Here is a 9839-nt window from a genome sequence, read left to right as displayed (position 1 = left end):
TATCTGCATCGAAGATCTGTATCTTCAACTATTAGTATGAACTTTGGTTTCTAAGAAAATTGCATGGTCATACAGTTTTGTATTTGTGTGGGTACGAGATCGTGTGTCAATGATAAAAATAATGCGAAACCAATTGAGAAATACTGTACTACAAATCTGTTGAGGGAAGGGATAGAGGAAGTGTCAAATTAATTCATCAAAACATTAAATTAAGGTTATATTTGGGAATATAATCTTAATTTACAGTGGTCTCCGACAGTTTTTAAATTCTGTACAGTGGGATCAACTGACGATGTTACCAACAGTAAATTCTAAGTGGGAAGCATTCAAGGAATTAATCGTCGAAGCTACTAAAAGTTTCATACCTATTAAGAAATATTGTTCAAGGTTTAGGCTAAAATTGTTATCTAATGAACTAATGAGACTCTTAACAGAGAAGAAAAATGCATGGGATGCATATAAATTATCAAGCGACTCAGAAGCCTATGGCAGATAAAAGCTAGTCTGTAATCAGGTCACAAAAGAGGTTAGGCAGATTACGAGAAATCCTTGGCAAAAGATGCTAAGAAAAACAGCAAGGATTTCTTTACTTATATAAACTCTAAAAGGAAAGTGATGAATCTGATTGGTCCACTTGACAACGATGGTTCGACTGTTGATGATCCTGCTCAGATAGCAAACAAACTGAATGAGTATTTTGCATCTACATTCACACATGAGGAATTATTAAAATTTGAAAATGGCAGAAGGTTATCAAATTGTAGCAAGATACTTAATGGTTTTGTAATAACTGAGAGCAAAGTGGAGGAGAAATTGAAGTTAAACATAAGAAAGGCACCTGGGGTGGATGGGATCTATCCAGTTATATTAAAGGAGGCGGCAAAGCAACTAAGAAAACCGTTAGCCATAATTATGAGAGCATCATTGGACTCAGGGGAGGTTCCCACGGACTGGAGATGTGCAATTGTATCCCCAATTCACAAAGGGGGATCGAAGGGTGACACAAGTAATTACAGACCAGTTAGTTTAACTTCTGTTCCGGGTAAAATAATGGAGTCACTGGTTAAAGATGCACTGCAGGATCATCTAGACAAGACTGCAGCAATAATTCAGACACAGCATGGGTTTGTTAAGGGAAAGTCTTGTCTGACAAATTTGATAGGATATTATGATGTGGTTACAAAGGAACTGGATGCAAAAAATAATTTTGATATCATATATTTGGATTTCAGGAAAGCTTTTGACACTGTTGTGCATGGAAGACTATTGTACAAATTGGAGCAGAATGGTATTAAGGGTAAGTTGCTACAATGGATAAAAGGATGGTTAAGTGGGAGAAGACAGAGGGTGGTAATCAATGGGTGCTGCTCTTCGTGGACTAATGTTATTAGTGGAGTCCCACAGGGTTCGGTGTTGGGTCCTCTGTTGTTTTGTATATTTATCAATGATATTGATGAAGGTATATATCAGGCTTAGTGTCGAAGTTTGCAGATAATACAAAAGTTGGCAGGGTTGTTAATGGCAGCGTGCTACTGCAACAGGATCTAGATAATTTGGGCAGATGGGCTAAGAGGTGGCAACTGAAGTTTAACCTTGACAAATGCAAAGTACTGCATATGGGTAGAAGTAACCCCAGAGAAACATACCAACTGCGTGGTACTAGACTTAAGGTGGTAGAAAATGAAAAAGACCTGGGAGTAATTGTGCAGTCAGATATGAAGTTTTCTGAGCAATGCAGACAGGCTGCCAGGGCAGGTCATGGGATTTTGTCAATGATATATAGGAATTTTGCTAGCAGGGAGAAGGAGGTGATTGTCCCTCTGTATAAGGCAATGGTCAGGCTACGCCTTGAGTACTGCGTACAGGTCTGGAGGCCTCGTTTTAGGAAGGATGTAGATTTGCTTGAGCATGTACAGAGAAGGGCAACAAGATTGGTGAGGGTAATGAAGGGATCCTCTTACCAAGAGAGGCTTAAGTTCTGCAAATTGCAGTGGCTGGAGACTAGGCACCTGCGCGGTGATCTGATTGAGGTGTATAAGGCCTTGAATGGGTTGAGCACGCTGAATTCTGATGGGATCCTTCCACTTGTTCAGATTACGAACCTAAGGGGGCATAAATTCAAATTAAGAAAGGACAGATGTAGAATAGATGTGCGGAAATTTGCCTTTAGCCAGCGGGTGGTTAATTGCTGGAACAAACTGCCATCTGTCGTTGTGGAAGTTGATAGGTTGAATAAATTTAAGGAGGAACTGGACAGGCATTTGGAGGGAATGGTGTGTTTTTTTTTTTTTTTGGGGGGGCTGATGCTGCATAAGCTGCATACACTTGCTTTCTTGCATCACGTGCCACTACTACTACTACTACTACTAATGAAGAGATGCATACTTGTGCATATATAGAGAACAGAGACTTAAAAGTAGTATACGGGAGGAGAGTAATAAATATTATACATATGTAATTAAACTGAACGGCTTAGTTCAAAGAACATAAAGCAATAGAGTTTTATTAAATGTTCTATAAAGTTATAATCTTAGTAATTAATCGACAAGGAAACAAACTTCTTTTCACTTTTATTAATCACGGACAGAAAAATCGAATTTGTAGGGGTGCCATGAGAAATTATTTGAAATTTAGGTGGTTTCTGTTACTGATATGCTTGCAGAACTTTATTATAGCAGACGTTCTCTATGAAGTTACTTATGAATTTTTAATAGAAGCGATTTTCAAGTAAGCACGAGTTAACTGAGGCTTGTTTGTTGTAGGAGTACAGTGGATAGCTAAGGCCACGTGAGGTAGGTATATTTTCTGACTGTCAACTTACTCCCAACTTACTGCTAAACAGCAAATTGACCATTTTTATGGTAGGTTGGCTGTTTCCCAGGAGGAAAAATCCGAGTTACTGAAGAAGAAAAAAAAAAAAAAAAAAAATGGGATCCATTCCCGAGACCTACTCAATTGGTGTCAAAAATAGCCCATGAAAATTCTGTCCTCAATGAGATATGAACCAACGTCTTTTCTATACTGCATGGATGGACAGCGATCCTAAGTATTACTGACAGCTGCGAAGGCGACCATATTGGCGATCATCAAAGAAATGCTTGTGACATTTCCATTGTCTCTCAGAACAAACGTTGAACCAAAGAGCTCATCCATCAAATATTATTTTTGTTGTTAAAATGTAATAAACTGATTCGTCATTCGTTTTGGTCATTGTCGAGATTAAAGTTTTGCTTGAATTTACATGACATGCAGTTATAATCATATTAATTCGAGTACCTTGTTGTTGTTGTGGGGGTTTTAGGAGCATCAGCGACTAAGGCCAAATTGCTACGTGTTATACTGTCTGTAAATTTCTTGTGTTCTGTGGTCAATTTTTCTGTTTGCTGGACGAAAAAAAACCAGAGTTTCAAGGAGTAAATGCCATGCTACACTAGCCTGAGACCGACTAACTCAAGCCACATTGTGAAAATGGCCCATTAAAATTCTTCACTTCATCAACGGGTCTCGAATTCAGGTCTTTGCCACCTGGTGTGGAGAGGACGGCGATTCTACTAACTGTGTGGGACATTAAAAAGTTCATAAATCCGAATGAAGGATAAACTATAATGAATATTAAAATTTATTCAATGCTAATGATTTTTAGAACTTTTGATATTATAATTTTGATTTAGTTGGGGGGAGGAGAAAAATCGAGAAATTTTATAGGCATACTGAAAAACAACTAGTCTTAGACAGCTCATTTGGACATATTCAAACATTATAGAAAGGTCAGGTTTAAAGATACATATTGGCCAAAAGTCAAGGCTAACAGCAATAGATGTTTATAATTCATATGCTTGATAACACGAACGCTTGCTGGAGGAATACTGGAGGCTGCAACTATTAGTGTGATGTAATTTTTGTTTATATAAGAGAGTATCCAGGAACTATTTTTTACCATTCATTTCATAGGCTGTTTCGTTTTAAACTCTGAGCATTATTTAAAAGAAGAGGAAAATTCTACAGGTAAGTTGTGTTCTGTTTTTATTGATTCTAACGGCTGTTCCAGGTATTGCCATTTCTAAAGTGTTTTAACATCAAGAGTTTCTTTTCCTCACTGAAATATTCTGAAATATTCTGTCGGCTTGAACACTTTCCCTGCAGACTGTACTTTGCACGTACGTTTGTAATATCTTCGTGAAATATAATTGTAAATTATTAAAAATAATTTGGTTGCTACGAAACCTGTCTAGTCCGTGTAAATAGTAATTTGATTTACAATTTTTAAATTAATTTTATTACAATTTTAAAATCGATTTGGAGGCTCTAAGGTTTTTATTCAATCAGATTCATATTTTAATTCTTACAAATATTTTGATTACTTCCAGTCATGAAGTTCGTTTTAACCACATCAGTGATGTTGAATATCTACCTAGATTAAGTTGTTGTTGTAGGGTTTTAGGAACATCAGCGACTTAGGTGATATTGCTCTGTGTATATTGTCTGTAAATTGCGTGTGTTCGGAGGTCTCTTTTCTGATTACTGGACGAAAACCCGAGTTTCCGGGAGAAAAAACCATGCTGTCCTCGTCTGAGACCGACTAACTCAGTCACATTGTGAAAAAGGCCAATAAAATTCGTTCCGTCATGGATGGGACTCAAACGCAGGTCTTTTCCACCCGGTGTAGGCAGGACTGCAATCCTACCAAATGTGCTACCCACAAGGGCCTTAGATTAATTTTAATAATTTTAATATCATTAAAATGAGATATGTTTAGATGAGCACTTTTCTTATAATTAAAAAAAAATATATGTATATATATATATATATACACTGAGTGATCACTGAATTATGACCACCTACCTAATACTTCGTAAGTCCTCCTCCTTTTGCCCTCAGTACAGCAGCTATCCGATTTGGCATTGATTCAACAAGATGTCGGAAGCGTTCGAGAGGTACGGCCAACCAAGCTGTGTGTAACGCGGTCAGCAATGCAGGTATGGAGGTGACTGGTGTATCCAGACGCCTAATATTCCTTTCTATAGTGTCCCACAAGTTCTCTATGGGATTGATATCGGTGGAGTTCGGAGGCCAATCGATACGTTGTAAATCAGAACTGTGTTCCTCAAACCATTCCTGCACAACAAGTGCCCGATGGCTCGGTGCATTGTCGTCTTGGAAGACACCATCACCATTCGGGAAAAATTGTAACAGTTCGGTGTGCACAGTCAGCAAGCAGTTGACGATAGCGGAAACCACTGATACGTTGTTCCACGTGCACTAGGGATCCAAGTTCCTGCCAGTGAAAAATTCCCCACACCATACAACCGCCTCCACCAGCCTGCACTTTTGATACCATGCATGATGGATGAAGAGCCTCATGTTGTTGACGCCAAATCCGTACACGACCATCTACGGTGTGGAGTAAATAACGTGACTCATCCGACCAGCACACCTTCCAGTCTTCTAACGTCCAACTTGCACACTCTTTGCACCAGGTGAGTCTTTTACACTGATGAACCTTGGTTAGGAGAGGATGCCGTAGAGGTCGTCTGCTGATATAGCCCATACATGTGAGCGTGTGACGCATGGTCATGCCGGATATTGTTCCTGGTTGGCCCATGTTGTATTGGGTAGTCAACTCTTCAACAGTGCTGCGCCTGTTCGCCTGTACAAGTCGTCGAACCCGGCGCTCACTTCTAACATCAATCTTTCGCTGACCTTTGCTGTCGAGTCGTTGTTTGACCATTTTGACGCCAGTCCTGGTACACTTTAACTACGGCGGATCTCGAACACCCCACCGGTTCAGCCGTTTGGGAAATCGAGGCACTAGCTCATCAAGCATCCTCAATCTGTCCTTTATCAAAGTTCGATCAATCCTTCCTTTTACCCAGACGCTCGCAAATTTATTACATACTGAACCACTGACACCTTATCTATGCTATGTAGGTCGACTAACTCTATTCTCGTACCTCACGTGGTCAACGAGTCGCATTCAGTTTTCATAGGGGTGGTCATAATTCAGTGATCATCCAGTGTATATATATATATATATATATATATATATATAACCATGCAAATAAATTAGAATGAGAGTTTTTAACTCTCATTCTAACTATTTTAAACGTTATTCAAATATATGTATAATTATATATATTTTTTTTTATTATTATTATTTTTTTTTAATTAGTGTATGGCACCAAACGTTTGGTGGCATATACTTTTCTTACGTGCATATTCTGCCGCCTCGTAGGTAACACAGTTGGTGGATTTGCCGTCCTCTCCACACTGGATGGAAAAGACCTGAATTCGAATCCTGTCGATGACCTGTAGAATTTTTATGGGCCGTTTTCACAACGTGGCTGAGTTAGTCGGTTTCAGGCAATGGTAACATGGTTTTTCTTCCAGAAAACACGAAATCGACCAAAACACACAGGCAATTTACAGACAGTACATGCATTATAGAGCAATATGACCTTAGTCGCTGATGCTTCTAAAACCATATTACAACAACCAGTGGCATATCCAGGTATCATCGTAAGGGGGGGGGGGGAAGTGGCGACTAAGCTTTTCAGTTTTTTTTTTTTTAGAACGCCTCCTGTGTTCTTTTTCTTTAATTTCAAATTTCTTCTATATATACATAAATAGTATATACTGTATTTGTCACAAACTGATTTTGCAGAACTGAAATCGATAAACGATCTTGATTAAGGTGTCTTCTCAAAACGCTGCTAACATGTACATGGAGTCTGATCTTTGCAAGAGGAGCATTGATGAACATGCTGCCTATCTCATCTGCACAGGAATATGCAAGACACATCTGTGTTAACTGTAATAAGTTGTCTGTGCGCAGCATCAGGAAATTATCGAAAAGTATGAAGTGGAAACGTTATCAATGCTCGAAATCAAAGGCCTCGATCAAAAACTCACGCTCTCATTGCGATTTGGTCTCCGATACAAACTCTGATAGTGGAATGTCAGAACCTGAAACATATTGCGAACTCTTAATCAGTAATGAACATGAGAGCTATTAAAAGCAGCTAGGCTCTGTGACCCTAACACTACCAGGATCATTTGATTATTTAACTGGGCATAAAATATGCACGATTTTAAAGTGGGCATAAAAGATGGTTTTTTTCAGTTATTAATGATAAACTAAGTGAGATGGATAACACAGATAAGAAACTGGTAACTGAAAACCAGTACTTGCACGAAGTAGTTTAATCCTTAACAAACAGAACATTATGTAATCTTTTCTGCAAAGTGACCACACTGAGCTCTAACGATAAGAATGAATATTAATCATAAAATGCTATTCTTGAAATTAGCATGATTAACAAGCTAGATCGCTAGATGCAACCATACCATTCTCCTCTGGCAGTTCCAGGAATTAATGCATCCACCCAAATAGTAAGTTGTAACAATGGTTCAAATATGATAAGCAGTGTTTGAATGATACCAGCTCTGCATCCCGCTCATATGCAGACATTTTTAAAACAGGAAGAAATGATAACAGTCTGAACCCTACACATGAGCACACCCAGGAATGTCTATACGATACCAACCTATCCGTGATGCAACCATCGTCAAGCGCAAAGAATTGTACTACTTCTTCTGCACATTATGTAGTACATAAGAGGGTGCTACCATCCCGCCCGAAGATGATGCCTGGTACCAGGTAGGCGACCTTGCTGTGGATTGTAGCTCGCAAACAGAACAGAACAGAATAAGAAATTTGTTTGTTACACGATTTGCCAACGCCGTGACCGCTTCTGATATTGTGTGACAAATATAACTGCAAAAGTATTGCAGCTGACAACAAGGCATGAAACGTGCCCTTTTGGGTAGCACAGTTTGTAGGATCGCACTCCTTCCCAGACCCGGTGGAAAAGAACTCAGTTCGAATCCTTTCGATGAGGGAACGACTTTTTATGGATCTTTCTCACAACGTGGCTGAATTAATCGGTTTCAGGTGAGGGTAGTATGATTTTTTCTCCCAGAAACTCAAATTTTTCGTCAAACAGAAAATCAACCTAAGAATACACTCAGTTTACAGACAATATACACGGAACAACATGGCCTTAATTGCCGATGCTCAACAATAGCATGATACGTATAAGTCTTTTCGAGTTATGGTGGATGCAGCCTCTTTTGATCTCGTAGCATTAAGGCTAGATGGTGTACTATTCAGGCTGTTTTGGGAATTTAAACATGACGATAATTTAGGACTTAGGTTTGCACTCCAAACTGAACCTGTCGAAGAACTTTTAGTGGTACTGGTCTGCCACGTGAATAGCAACTACGGAAAATCTGCAAAGAGGGAATTGATGCTGATGGATGGAATCTCTTCATAATTTATCAAAACTGATTATGGTTAAGAACCTAAATGCATAACACCTGTTATTTGTTGACCAAACTTGTGACTTAGTTGCTGTGACAGAGACCTGGCTCGTTGAAAGAATTTTCAGCGATGAACTTTTGGCCTTGGGTTGTGCAGCCATCCGCATAGACAGTTACCCCAGAGGTGGTGGGGTAATTATTATTTAAAGAGAGAAATTAAGAGTGTGTAAAACTGGTATTTGAAACAATTCAAATATAGAGTTTGTAGCCTTTTTGATATAAAAATAAACAGAATACAATTGATCCGTTTTGTACTTGTATATCTTTCCCCTCCAGTATCCATTGGTAAACTGGGAAATCTTGAGGATCTCATTGATATTTTGACGTTTGTACAGCTTCTACCAGACAGCGTCTTTGTTGTGGGCGACTTCAGTGTTTCTGTCCTGTCCTGTCCATTTCCCAGCACTGGTGCCGATGAAATTATTGTGAAGGTTAATGATTTTACAGTTCAGTACTTGTTGATCTTAATTTCTGGTCATAAGCTAGTGCGCCTTCCCAACGAGGAATTATCATTTTATTGACCTTGAATGCAACAAGTACAAATAAATTAGCTTTATCGATTCCGACTATACTGCGGTATTTTGAAGTATTCCAGTGAATTCACACCATAACGATAACTTCTCATCTCATCTAAAACATGTATAAATATGCAGATTGGGATGGTATCAAGCTGTTTTTAAAAGAAAATGAATAGTCACGAATAATATATAGCAATGATGTCCACGGTGCTGCTCAACTCCTTGAAGATATCACTGTCTCTGCCATTGAAAATTTCATTCCTTTACGTGGTCCTAAACTGGCTAGTTTCCACCTTGGTATAATAGACAAGTTATTATAATGGTGAAAAGGAAACGTGCTGTACACAAAATTTATGTAAAATCGAAGAGTCCAATTGATTGTGAAGCTTTCTCCGGGGTTCGCAACTATTGTAAACTTCTAATCCAATCACTTCTTACAGCTAATGTGAACTCAATTGAATCTAATCTGTTGCAAGGTAACAATATTAAACCTTTTTGGAATTTTGTTAATAACATGAAAGCTACACCCTAGATATCTACTTTTTTTTTTTTTTTTTATCAAACGATTCTACAACTGTTGGCCATGCAAAGATCCAACCTGACTTATTCGCAAACTTCATTAAAACTAGTTCTGTCTCCAAATCACGATCTGAAATGAATGATGATCACCTATATCTGAGAGTATGACATAAAAATAGCAATTAAAAATATGAAAGGACACTCTCTTTCTAGCCTCTATGTCATCACTCCTTTATTTGTTAAGGAATGTCAGGATGTGAGACCTCTTCATTTATTCTACAACAAAGAAGCTGCCCAATCCTTAAAAAAAAAAAAAAAAAAACCCGAAGTTATAACTGTCCTCAAAAAAAGGATGTTCCCCTCATAAGTGGGGAACACCCTTCTGTTTAAGTGGTTATGCCAAAATATATGAAAAATAATACA

This window comes from Mastigoproctus giganteus, chromosome 2, assembly GCF_048544385.1.
Source record: "Mastigoproctus giganteus isolate SK-2022 chromosome 2, ASM4854438v1, whole genome shotgun sequence".
In the NCBI taxonomy this organism is placed as follows: domain Eukaryota; kingdom Metazoa; phylum Arthropoda; class Arachnida; order Uropygi; family Thelyphonidae; genus Mastigoproctus; species Mastigoproctus giganteus.
This window is presented reverse-complemented; position numbering follows the sequence as displayed.